Consider the following 12,785-nt stretch of genomic DNA (forward strand, 5'->3'; position numbering starts at 1 on the left):
ACCTGACATTGGGGTCAACAGTTCAGGAAGGAAGGAGGAGGAGAAAGCAGTTATAAATGCTCACAGGGCTGCCTGCCACTGATGGTGACTAGTACTAAGCCCAGGCAATGGCCCAGGCAGGACAATAAGCCCTGACCCCAAACGCAGACTGAGCCTGTGAGCCCCGGCCAGACCCTGACAATATAGCAAGCACAGGCCAAAGAGGCCATTACCTCCTAGACAGCTATGTGGTCACGAGGAGAGTCAGGACATGTGGATCTAAGTCCCTGATGTCCCACAAGACCTTGACAAAGTCGCTGAACCCTGTGGGGCCTCAACTCCTTCATCTGCAAACTGGGCGAACAGTAGCTACTCCCAAGCTTGCTGCACAGATGAAATGAGACCGGGCCCACTTAGCCTCTCTGAACCATAGGGACTCCCACAACATGCCTTAGACACTGGGCTCTGAGAAAAGGAGGTGGCAACAATTGAGCTCCAGAAGCAGCCAGACTGCTGTCAGGCCAGAAGCCCAGGACAGCCAGGAAGGAGGCCACTGCTGGGCCCAGGAGGCAGCAGGCAGAGGGGTTCTCCAGGAGGGAAGGGTCCAGGAAGAAACGAGAGTGAGTCTGAAAGGGCAGGGGAGACTTTCTTGGCCACTGTCCCGGGCCTGAGGCCAGGGTGCTCAGGGAGGGCAGGGGAGCCACTGGCAGGTGCCAGGGAGGTGTCTGGTTTCTAACTGAAACTCGGGGAGCAGACCCCTGGGAGCTGGGCCAGCGGGTCCTTGCCTCACCGGTAGCCCAGAGAACTGGGACAGGGCAGGCCACGGAACCAGGAAGGGGGCTCAAGGAGAGGGAGGGCAGAGCGCAGTCTCCGGGAGAAGCCGAGACAGGCTGCGATGAGCAAAGGGGCCAGACTGTGCCCGTGGACCCAGACACGGACAACCTTGGAGGATTTGATTGAGAGTCTTACTGAGAAGTGGCAGGAGCCACGCAGAGCAGGCTCAGCGTATCTGTCCTTAGAGAAGGGGGTGCACTAAGAAGCAAGGAGGTCTCAGTAGGCCTGCACAGTGAAAGGATCGGCTTTGGGGAAGGGTGGAGCAGAAAGACGAAGCCTGAGTTAGGCTCAGCTGTCCCAGGACTCTCCCCAGCTCCCATCAGGGAGGCCCTCACTTTATGGCAAGTAGTGAATCCAGCGTGGGACCAATCGAGTCGGAGAGAGCAGATAGGTGAGGACTCTAATTCTGAGCCTCCACACATGACCAAGGCCACTGTCAAGACTGTGGCACCTCAACAACTCCTGCCTTCCTGGCCCTGAAGCCAGAGCCTGGACAGAGAGGAATGCCTGCCCAGCCCCGTTCTGCAGGACCCCAGGCAGCTGGACTCCCTGTTGAACAGCAGCCAGACAGCCCGGCCTGCTGTTGGGGCCCAGCCTGTCTGGGAGCTTCAGGGAGGGAGGCAGGGGCTGGGCCACCCTGAACTGGGGCCCCAGAGGAGGGTGGAGGTAGGGCAGGCAGGAGAGGCGCTTCCAACAGCTCCCTCCCAGGCAGGCCCCTGCTCTCTTTCCATGGGCTTGTGGTCACATGCAGGCCCAGGCACACCTTGAGCTGTTTCCAGCAGCCCCGGGACAGGAGGCTGTGACAGAGTTGAAGACCAGCAACTCCCTGACACTGCACTGTCTGCTCCTTTGAGCTGGGCTGGGTTGGGACTTTAACTTTTCCTCGCTACCTCAACCAGATGTTTGCTCCTCAGACCACAGAAGCAGGTCTTAGCACTGGCCCATCAGAAGATACATGCAGGAAGCCACTTCAGCCTGCTGCCCACAGCTCACCTCCTACACAGACCCCATGCCATCAGAGACCGGGTGCCCAGGGCCTGGGCAATGACCCAACCTCAGCTCAAACTTCAGCCCTCCCTTCTCCTGTAAGCTCTCCCCGAACACGGCTCTGGACTGTGCCCCAGACTGTACCCAGCACCCATTTGGCAGCCCACCAGTCCTGCAGCTATAGTAGGACAGGTAGTGAGGACAAGAGAGTTCTGCCATGGCCAGTCCGTGACCCCAGGTGTGACCCCACCAACCAGGCCAGCCTGGAAAGGCCACGCTGCTCACACCCGAGGGCTGCCTGTCCATCAGCCAGGATTGACTCATGGGACAAAGAGAGGCCTCTGCATCAGCAACCTGCTCCACTGAGGAACAGCCTCCTGGGAGGCTGGTGGCAGAAAGGAAGCACACATCTGGATGGCCTCTTTGGTCCTCTAAGGCAGAGGTGCCCAACACCTGGCCCATGGACGGTTACTGATCCATGACCGGTTAGGAACCTGGCCGCACAGCAGGAGGCGAGTGGCAGGCAGGCTGGCTAGCGGGCACTACCGCCTGAGCTCTGCCTCCTGTCAGACCAGAGGCAGCATTAGATTATCACAGGACGTGAACCCTACTGTGAACTGCACATGCGAGGGCTCTAGGAGTGCACTCCTTATGAGAACCGCACGAATGCCTGATGATCCGAGGTGGAACAGTTTCATCCCAAAACCATCCTTCCCGACCCCGTCCATGGAAAAACTGTCGTCCACAAAATGGTCCCTTGTGCACCAAAGGTTGGAGACCACCGCTCTAAGCCACCTACTCAGCCATGGCCACCTCAAGTCCACTGCCACCTGGACAGAGTTTCTATAGTGCAAAGCTAACTACTTCTCTCCCCTGCTTACAAACCACCAATAGCTCCCCAGTGCCTCTAGGGCAAAGTCTCAATTCCCTCACATGGCATTCAAGGCCCTCCCGGCCTGGCCCTCACCTGCCTCTCCCCAGCCATCTCCACTGCTTCTCTAAACACCCATGACCGCTTGCCATTCCCGAGCCGTCGGGTCCTTCTGTTGCCTGCCTTTGCACATACTGTTCCCCGTGCCTAAAATGCCCTTCCCTCTCCCTCCACCTGGCAAACCTCTGCTCCTCCCTCATGGTCCAGCTCATCGTCACCTCCTCTGGGAAGCCTAACCAGATCCTCCCTCTCGACCTGCCAGGGAGAAATGACTCGCTCTCCTCTGCCCCATATCCATGAGCAAGCCGGGTGCTTCCTACTTTCAATCCCAAGACCCAGGCAAGAGCTGCTCAAGAAATTCGAGGTGAAGTGAATTCTTTATTTTTTAAGTTTTCCAATCTGATGCCAACAGATGCTTTTGTGAAATAAAATTAAGAATGATGTGGCAATGTCAAGTTGCCAAACAAGTTTCTCAAGGCTTCCTCTCAAAGTCTGCACATCTCTCACCACAGACCCGTCCCACACAGCTCAGGATGGGCAGAGATCTGCGGACCACGGTCTCCATGGCCTGGCAGAGCCACTGTGCTCCCGGTGTTCCCAGAGGAACCTGGTGCAGGGCCCATCAAGAGTCAGGTGTGTATGTCTGGACCCCAGAGCACAAGGGCCCGCTCCATGAACATCTGACCCAGACAACGGATGGGAAGGTCTGAAAATGCTGTCACACGGCCGATCCTTGTGCTAGGCCTCCCCATTCCTCAAGTGGTCACATAAAGGCACAGAGAGGGGGACCTGCCCGAGCCACAGTGGCCCACATGCTGTATTTTCTTGACACTGCTCATCATCTCAGGGGAAGGAACTTGGAATCTGTTAGTTGTACAAACTCCTGCCCAGCATGGATGGCTGACCTTATCTCCCACTGCAGTCCCAGCAAGCCAGTCCCACGCTGTGATAAAGAGCTCAGACTCTGGAATCAGACAGACCTAGGTTCATATCCTGGCTCAGCCTTTCATTGCTGTGTGGCCTTAGGTGAGTCACCTCACTTCTCTGGGCCTCAATGTTACCTCTGGAAACTGCACCTAATAACACTAGCATCACGGGACAGCTATGAGGGGTGAACGGAACATGCCCATCCACACTCACTGGGGCTCGGCTGTCACTGAGGTTTATAAAAGGCCCAGGATCTGGCAGCCGGAAACTCTGCCCTGGATTCTCCTTTTCTGCTCACCCTTCCCTGGAGACCCAATATCTCCTCTTTGGGGTCAAGAGAGACTGCTGGTTTCCCTGGCTGCTAAGCTTGCTGATTTCCTTTGAGGACTTCACCTCCCTGCCCTCTGCCTCCCTCAGGCTAAGGGGCTTTTCCTTCCTCTCCCTCCACCCCTTCTTGGGGCACCACTGCACCCCCTCTCAAAATGCCAGCCCCCTCTGGCTGGTCTTGCTTTCTCTTGGAACACAGCTGGCCTAAAGAGGGGCACCCCTGGCCCCTGGGAAAATGTCACTCTGTTTGGGTTGGGGCAGTAAAGGGCTGTGAGGTCAGGGACAAGCCCCAGCCAACCACCTCCCGGCAGCCCCCAGAGCCCGCCTTCTCTGTACCTTGGGCCATGACGGTGCTGAGTCTGCCCTGGCTGGGTCCCAGTCAGCTGCTCCCACGAGAAGCTCACTTCCTTCTGGGGCTGAGAGTCTGGTGGGCTCCTCCCCATGCCCCTCGGCCGTCCTGGAGCCTCCCAAGCCGGCCATCTCCATCCCCTGGCATCGGGCAGCCGGATCCTTTCCTGGCCCTCACCCCTTTCCCTTGGGGAAAGTGAGAGATAGTGGGAGAAGCCACTCCGGGAAAGCTGACATTGTGGAGGCGGTTCCATATTTACTTGCTCAGTGACGTCCATACCAGCCCAGCTCAGTGCCCTAGTCAAAGTGATCCTCCTGCCTGCTGGTCCCACTCTCGCCCCCAACTCTGCCACAAGCCTGGGGGAAGGCGCCCACTGGCCACTACCCCCCTTTCTACCCCAAGCTCCTTCCAGCCACACTGCCTGATACTCATGCAGTAGCTGGACAACCTCTCTGTTTGCAAAGCAGGGCACAGAGGCTGAAACAACACTCTCTGGGGTCCCATTCTGCTCTGATTCCAGAAGAACTGGGGTGCAGAGGAAGGGGTACTAGATTTGGGGTTAGAATGTTAACTTGGTTACTTCCTAAACTGTATGAGCTCCAAGTCACCTCACCTCTCTGAGCCTCAGTTTTCTGAGCTGTAAAATGGGGGTTTTAAGAGCCAACCTGCCTGGGCTAGTGATCGGGGATCGGGAGAAGGTGCAGTTGGGAGGAGGAGAGTACTAGTTGTTCTTATGGATCAGGTGAGGTAGGGGAGACACGACTGGAAGGGAAAGCTCCAGAAGACATTGAAGGCTCCAGAGGCCTGGGGTGCCTCACTTTGCAAGTGGACCCCCCGACCATTAGTACCAACCCCTGATCTGAGGCTGCTGCTTGGGAGCAGGATGGCTAGCAGCTATCTGTACCCCGACTACTCCACTTCCCCTACCCCGTATCATTTCAGTGGAAGCTCCTGGTTTGAATGTGCCTGCAACTTCTGACCTGTGAGGTTCCTGGGACGGGGAGAAGGTCTGAAACCAACACTCTAGAAATCAAATCCTACTTTTATTGATTATTATTTTTGAGACAGGGTCTCACTCTGTCTCCCAGGCGGAAGTACAGTGGTGCAATCTCAGCTCACCACAGCCTTGATCTCCCAGGGTCCAGTGATCCTCCCACCTCAGACTTCCAAGATGCTGGGACTACAGACACACATCAACACACCTGGCTAATTCTGTTCAGTTTTTGTAAATACAGGGTCTCACTATGTTGCCTAGGCTGGTCTCAAACTACTGGACTCAAGCGATCCTCCCACCTCAGCCTCCCAAAGTGCTGGGATTACAGGCAAGAACTACTGTGCCCAGCCCAAATCCTTTTTTAAATCACTCAAGAAACCTTCTGAGGATTATTATGTAATACAAATAAGCAACCTCAAAGGCTTTCTTTATCAATGTGGTCTTCTTAAGAAGATTGGAAAAAATGCAATGATGGCTGTGTGATCTTAAGTTGGTCACGTAACCTCTCTGAGCCCCAAGTTTTCTCATCCATAAATGGATGCAGGAGTAACCTTACGAGGCTGTTGTTGGTGTCCTGGTGCTCCACACATGTTCCTTCCAGCTGTTTACCGCCCCAGAGATAATAGCACCTTAAACTCAGTCCTGCAAACACAGAGGAAAAATATCTTCCACAAAATGTAGGGCAGGACTGACATTACTGAGTCCATTTACAGAAAGGAAACTGAAGCCCAGATAGGTTAAGCATTTGGCCTTGAACACAAGACACTGGGGCACCATAAGTGTCTGAGGCTGTGGCCAGATCACCTTTAAGTATAGATACACTCACCGTCTCGTATTCAGGCGCTGCTGTCCCATCCCCAGCAAGGGGCATGAGAGGACCCCCATGCCTCCCCCATGTCCACTGGCCTCACACCCACGAGATGGCCCGAGACTGGCCCTGAGCCATTGACTGGTGCTTTTTCTCCGGAGCTGGCCATGCAGCCCTTGGAGGCCGGTAGTGGCATCGCCCCCATTCTGCAGGTGAGAAAAGGGGCAGCCTCCTGCTCAGATCTCACCGCTATCTGGTGCCAGAAGCAGGACTGAACCTGGGGCCCACGCCCTCTCCAGGGAACAGTGTGGACTCCACCAGCTGGCTCCCTGGCTCCTTCTCAGTTCCCTTTTCCTGCTAAGGGACCAGCACAAGGCACTTTGCTGGATTTTACATGCAGGTCCCCTTGCTACTCAGAAGCAGAAGTCAGGCACACTCGGGGAAACATCTGGCCCCCAGAACTAAGCCCCAACCCATCTGCTCTGACCTTCACTGTAGAGGGCCAAGTTTCCCTACTTTTCGCTGGGAATAGTCACTCTCAGCTCTCACCTTCATCCTCCCCTACCTCAATGATTATGACAGCCTCCTATTTGGCCTCCCTGCCTCCAGTCTTATGCCCAAGCCACTGCTGCTGGTTTTCGGAACATGGATCTGGTCACCATGTTAGCTTCCTCCCCATAAAACCCTCGGAGGCTCCCTGTGCCCAACAGACAGAGTCTAAACTCCTCAACACAGCAGGCAGGACCTGTTACGGCCTAGTAAGTGCCAAGTATCTGGGTTAGGCCGGAGGGCTCAGGAATCAGGTGCCCTGAGTTTGAATTTCATCACCAACTATGAAACCGTAGGCAAGTGATGCTACCTCTCTGAGTCTCAGTTTCCTAAACTGTAGAATGGGGAAGTAACAATACCATGATCAGGGCATCGCTGTGAAGATTTAAAAAGACAAAGCAGATAAAGCACTTTGAATATAGTCAGTGCTCAGTTAATTCATTCATTCCACAAATATTTGAGGCTCTAGTTACTACATGGCATATACTGTTCACACAGCAGTGAACAAAAGCAACAAAAATCCCAGCTCTCTGGGAACTTGCATTATAATGATGGGAGGCAGATGGAAAACAAAATAAAAAAGTAAAACATGGGGCATGGGATAAGTGCTATGCACTAAAGAGAGAAAAAAGCAGGAAGCAGAGAGAGGGTGTTGGGGTGGGTTGCAATTTTAAACAAGAAAGTACCCACAGCCAGGCCTGGTAGTTCACACCTGTAATCCCAACACTGGGAGACCGAGGCAGGTGGATCACCTGAGGTCAGGAGTTCAAGACCAGCCTGGCCAACATGGTGAGACCCCCCCCCCATCTCTACTGAAAATACAAAAATTAGCCAAGTGTGGTGGTGTGTGCCTGTAATCCCAGCTATTCGGGGGCTTGAGGCAGAAGAATCGCTTGAACCCAGGAGGCAGAGGTTGCAGTGAGCTGAGATTGTGCCATTGCATTCCAGCCTGGGTGACAGAGTAAGACCCTGTCTCAAATAAATAAATAAATAAATGTGCCCAGGAGAAGGTAGCATTTGAGCAGAAGTCCTGGGGGAGGCAAGGGGGTAACTGGGGTAAGAGTGCCATGGAGATAACCAGGGTAAGAGTGACCTAGGGAGAGGATGCAACCAATGCCAAGGACCAGGACTAGTGTTACTCATACTATTATTATTTTTATTCTCTTTCCAGCCTCATCCACCTCCACCTCCTCCCCTTACACTTACTCTCCACCCGAATAAACTACTCAAGCCTCCCCAGTCCCTTCCATGCTTCCATGCTTCTGGACAAGCCACGCCCTGGGCCTGAAGCCTCTCCCCTCCCGTGTTCTCCAAATACTACTCACTCTCCAAAGCTCAGCCTAAAGACCTCCTCCTCAGGGAAGCTTTCCCTGACTTACAGTCAGCAGTTGTTCCCTTTACATCCTTCTACTGTAAGCTACAACTGCCTGGTAATTTGCCCATCTCCCAGGCTGATCTGTGAGCTCTGGAAGGGCAAGGACTAAAGTGCACATGGCACCCCCTAGGCCCAGCACAGTGCCTGGCACATGCCCTAACCACCTGGTCAATGAATGAAGGACCGAATGATACCCAGACTGCGGTCCAGGCCTCCCCACTTACAGAGCCACAGTCTGGGGATACCACCAGCAATGTGGCCGCATTAAGGGAACATCGGCCTTTTCAACACAGATACAAATCTGCAATAGGAAACAGGCTTTTAAAAAAACAACAGCACAATTTTCTTTTTTCTTTCTGCACGGCTTGTTTTTCCAGTAGCGCTCCAGGGTTAGCTGTCGGGAAGCTCCTCCCAGGCCTCACTCGGAGAACATGGGGCTCTGTGGCCTCCAAGGAGTCTCAGCCTCCAGCAGGAGGTGGAGATGCACCAGGCCGTTTTAGATGAGCCCTGGCACCAGGGCCACCAGTCACTTCTGAGCCAAGAACCCCATGCTCAAATCCCGATGTTAGGTAGGTGTTACCCCACTGGAGGCCCGCTCTCCCATGAGGGCTTTATAACCCCACATGATGCTTCCAAAGGGGTTTGGAGTTCTCTGCCCTTACTCCAAGAAGGCATACCAAGGAGATGGCCTCAGACTGCCAGGGTTCTAATCCTGGTCACACCATTAACCCTGCCTGAGTCCCTTACCTCATCTTTCAGAGTCATAGTCTCTCAATCTGTGAAACAGAAGTAACATCTACCTTGTGGAGCTGTTTTCAGCACAGGGTATGTGACATGCTTAGAACCACAGCTGGCACACAGTAAACCCTCAAAAAACATTAGCTGCTATCATTATCATCAACTTCTTCCTCTTCATCTTCCCCAGATCTCCGGTTCTGCAGCCCCTTCACTAAATCATATACTGTCTAGATCAGCAGGGACCTCAAGGCAATGTTAAATCTCCTCCTCCTGCTTTCCTGGAATATCCTCTGCTGTATCGCTGGCATACAGTCCCCCTGGGCCATGGACACCAGTAAGGATGGGGAAGGTCTCATCCATACTCTACAAGCCAGTCATTTTGCCGGCTATGCCTAACACCTCCTTCCAGCTGGACCCACCAGCCCGAAGCTCAGGGAAGTAGCATTCCCTCATCCTGTCCCCAGCGCCCAGCACACAGTGGGCCCTCTGTCCATGCTCAAGGATTCAGCAGAAGGTGTTTGGTGAACAACTCTCAAGTGCAAACACAACAGCACATTCAAAGCAACCCTGGCAGAGCTTACAGTCTGATGGAAGAGCAAGGCTGCAACCAAATCATTACACCAATAAATGGAAAACTGCTATGGATGTGAGTGCTCCAAGAGAGGCAGGTGGGCCAAGAAGGGAGTTTGGCATAATGAGGTAGGGATTCCCTGAAGAGGGGATGTGAAGATGGAGGAGGAAGGATGAGGAGGCCTCATTGGGAGAGGGGGTGGAATGCAAAGTCAGGGCAGAAGGAACAGCATGAGGAAGCCCCATGTTAGGCAGAACATGACAAAGGGGAGGGACAAAAGAGACGGGAGGGCAGTTCCCTGCAGAGACTGGAGGGCAGCTGGATTTCTGTCATTCTCCTCACAGCAGTGGGAGTCCCTGAAGGTCTTTCAGGCAGGGGTTTATACGCTCAGATATGCATGTCAAAAAGGTCAGCCTAGCTGCTTTCCAAGTCAGGGTCCTCCCTCTGTGCATTAACTGCACATGCACTACTTGTCTCTCTGCTTAAAATGCCTCTCTAGTCCCTGTATTGGTCAGCACAGGCTAAGTTATGCTGCAGTAAGAAACACCCCCAACAGCTCAGCGGTTTTAAACAACAAAGGTTTAGTTATCACTCATGTTGCATGTCCCTCATGGGTCAGCAAGGGCTTCACACGCGGAGTGACGCAAGGACTCAGGCTGGTAGCAGCCACCACCATTCCGCCTTACTATCAGTTGCCATGCCACAGGGAGACTGCACTGCGGAGGGTCTCACATCAGCAATTCAATGCTGTGGTCCAGAAGTGACGTCTATCACTGTCATTTATAACTCACCAGCCAGTCACAGGGCCCCCACCCAAGTGCAGGCAGAACTCCAGTCAACCTACTGTGGAACCAGAAGAACTGGAAATAGTAAGAGGAAAGCATTAAGGACAACCAGACACTCCCATCCCACTGTGCCCTTCGCTAACCTTAATTCATTCATTAGATGGCAACACCTCTAGGATTTGAGGAGGAAAGGCCAGCCTGTGTAGGAGAGATCAGGGTATGGAGTTCAGAGAGATCTAGGAGAGGATAGGAGATGAGGTCAAGGGCAGAGGCCAGATCACTCAGAAGCTTTCAGGTCACTGCACCAATTTGGTTCTTTATCCCCAACACACTGGAAAGACTTCTAGGTCTTTGAAGCAGGAAGTGGGATGCCTGACATGACCCTATTTGGAACGGATCACTCTGACTGCCATGAGGGGGAGGCTGCAGATGGACATTAGGAGGCTCTTGCTGTCGTCCTGGGGAGAGACAGCGATGGCTTGACTACAGCACTGGGGAAGAGGGGATGGAAAGAAGTGGATGGGTTCGAGAGGATAAAATTATCTGGGCGTGGAGATGGAGTAGACTGGGGTGAGAGAGACAGAGACGCCAAGGTTTCTGCCTTAAAGAGTAGTGGGACAGTGTGCTCTTGGCCAAGATCAGAGCCCTAGAGGAGGTTTAGAGAGGAAGATTATGGACAGCTTTGGTCCCTGTGTGTTTGTCATGCCTATGAGACCGCCAAGAGAGCAGGCCAAGAAGGCAGCTGAATCCACAGGCAGGACTCCCGACTCCTAGCCCAGTGCTCTTTACTTCATACTTGCCAATAACCTGGAACCAGGGAAACTCCCTGTAAGTCCAGAAGAGGACAAATCCAAATAGGAGAAATCCTACTTGACACCAAGGAGAAGAAATGGATGGAACACATCAACCCAAGAAGTCTAGATGACAGAACTGTAACTCAGGTCAAATGAGTCTGTAAGTGCAGAGGTGATGGCTATCATGACCAATCGAGGACTCCTGGGACAAGTGAGGAGTGTCCCTCATCTTTGAGAACATCACCAGGGAAGGAAACGAGATCCTGCCACCAGCTGTTCCTTGGAGGCCCTGTCAGTTTGAGACGGGATGGACCACGATGGGGCCTGTAGGGTCTATTCTGATATTCCCAGGACAGTACCTTCAGCCATGATTCTGGGGGAGTGTTTAAGAGTACGTCTTAAACAGTATACCAGGCCCTGGAATAGGCATTTCATCATTGCTATCTCATTTAATTTCACAACTGCCTTGCCAGGCAGGTTTTGTTGGACTCATGTTAGGGATGGAGACACAAGGCTCAGAGAGGCCAAAGACAACAATGTGAAGTTCAAAGTCAGACAGCGACTATGAGGAGGAGGTAGAATTCAAACAGAGACAAGCTTTCCATTAAACTGAATACAGCAAGAGGTCTGGGCTCTATTCCCAGAAGGGGAGGTTTCTACACGTGCCCTACAGAACTCTGCTTGTCCACCTTTCAGAAAGTCGGCGGGCAAAGACTGTGCCCTGCTCCCCAACCATGACCACACCCCCAACAATGACCCTAGGAAAGCCCCAACCTTCCTTCCTCTCAAGAGGAAATGTGGGCGAGGATCAGCTTGGGTGCTACAGGCATCAATGCTCCACGGAAAATTCTTCTGTCCCCAAACCCCCAAAGTTTATAGGGTTTCCAGGTACCAAGAGCAATCTCTCATTATTGCCTCCTGGCCCCACGCACAAAGGGCTGGGTGTGTTTCCTTACAGTCACTCTAAATAATAGAGCACGGCCTTTCCCCACACCAAGCAAACGTCTAGGAAAGAGGAGAGGTTTCACATTTTTCTCCCCTAAATCCCAGCCCAGCCTGGGGGGTTCTAAGCCCCCATCTCCCAACCTGGCTCTAGACACACACCAGCAACTTTTCAACAGCATCGCCCAAGACATTGATACTCTCTTTGCAGCGACTCGCCTAGGGCACAGTGGCCTTGACCGGAGAGAGGTCATTGGCCGCTAAGTTTCTGCAGTTTCTGCATAGAAGAGTACCTTGGGGAGTGCGAGTGGGGGTGGAGGCTACGCTCCGGAGAGGTTTCCCGAAGAGTCTACACCGCAACTAACACTTAAAACGCATTCCAGAAACGCCCTCCGGCGCGGCCACGCTTCGCGGGCAATCGCGAACCGTGATGGAGAAGGCTTCGTCGCATCCCAAAGGATGCCTCCCACCTTTATCCCCGAGCCCCCCGCAGCAGCCCCCGGCGCGGGGCCGAGGACGTCCATGAGAACTAGGCCGGCGGCCGCGGCGAGCCCTCTGGCGTCCGCGCCCCGCCCCTCCCGTGTCACCGCGTTCTCATTCCGAACGCTCAGCCCGGGCCGCCACTCCCATTGGTCGGCGGCCACGTCCGTCAGCGGGCGCGCCGCTCGCGGAGAGAAAAGGCTACATTGTAACAAGGCGAGGAGCGAGCGAGCTGGGAGGAAGGAGGCGGAGGGCGGCCCCCGGCTCCCGCGGCGGCGGCGGCGGCGGCAGCTACCTGCCGAGGGTTCACCCACCTCGCGGCCCCGGCGGGCCGTCCCCCACCCCGCGCCCGCGCCGCCCGGACCTCCGCCCCGCGCCCGCGCCGAGCCCCCCGGCCGCCCGCGACCCAGCCGCC

At 54.3% G+C, this 12,785-nt stretch overlaps 1 protein-coding gene across 1 annotated transcript in view; it reads right to left on the minus strand.

Moving 5' to 3' along the window:
- Nucleotides 1-12,421, minus strand: part of PRDM11 (PR/SET domain 11) — an 87,433-nt gene extending 75,012 nt beyond the window's left edge. Inside the window, exon 1 of the mRNA XM_023215786.1 lies at nucleotides 12,184-12,421. The gene's annotated coding sequence lies outside the window, so the exon portion shown is untranslated. The remainder of the gene's footprint in view (nucleotides 1-12,183) is intronic.
- Nucleotides 12,422-12,785: the final 364 nt, after the last annotated feature.

This window comes from Piliocolobus tephrosceles, chromosome 13 (genome assembly GCF_002776525.5).
Source record: "Piliocolobus tephrosceles isolate RC106 chromosome 13, ASM277652v3, whole genome shotgun sequence".
Lineage (NCBI taxonomy): Eukaryota > Metazoa > Chordata > Mammalia > Primates > Cercopithecidae > Piliocolobus > Piliocolobus tephrosceles.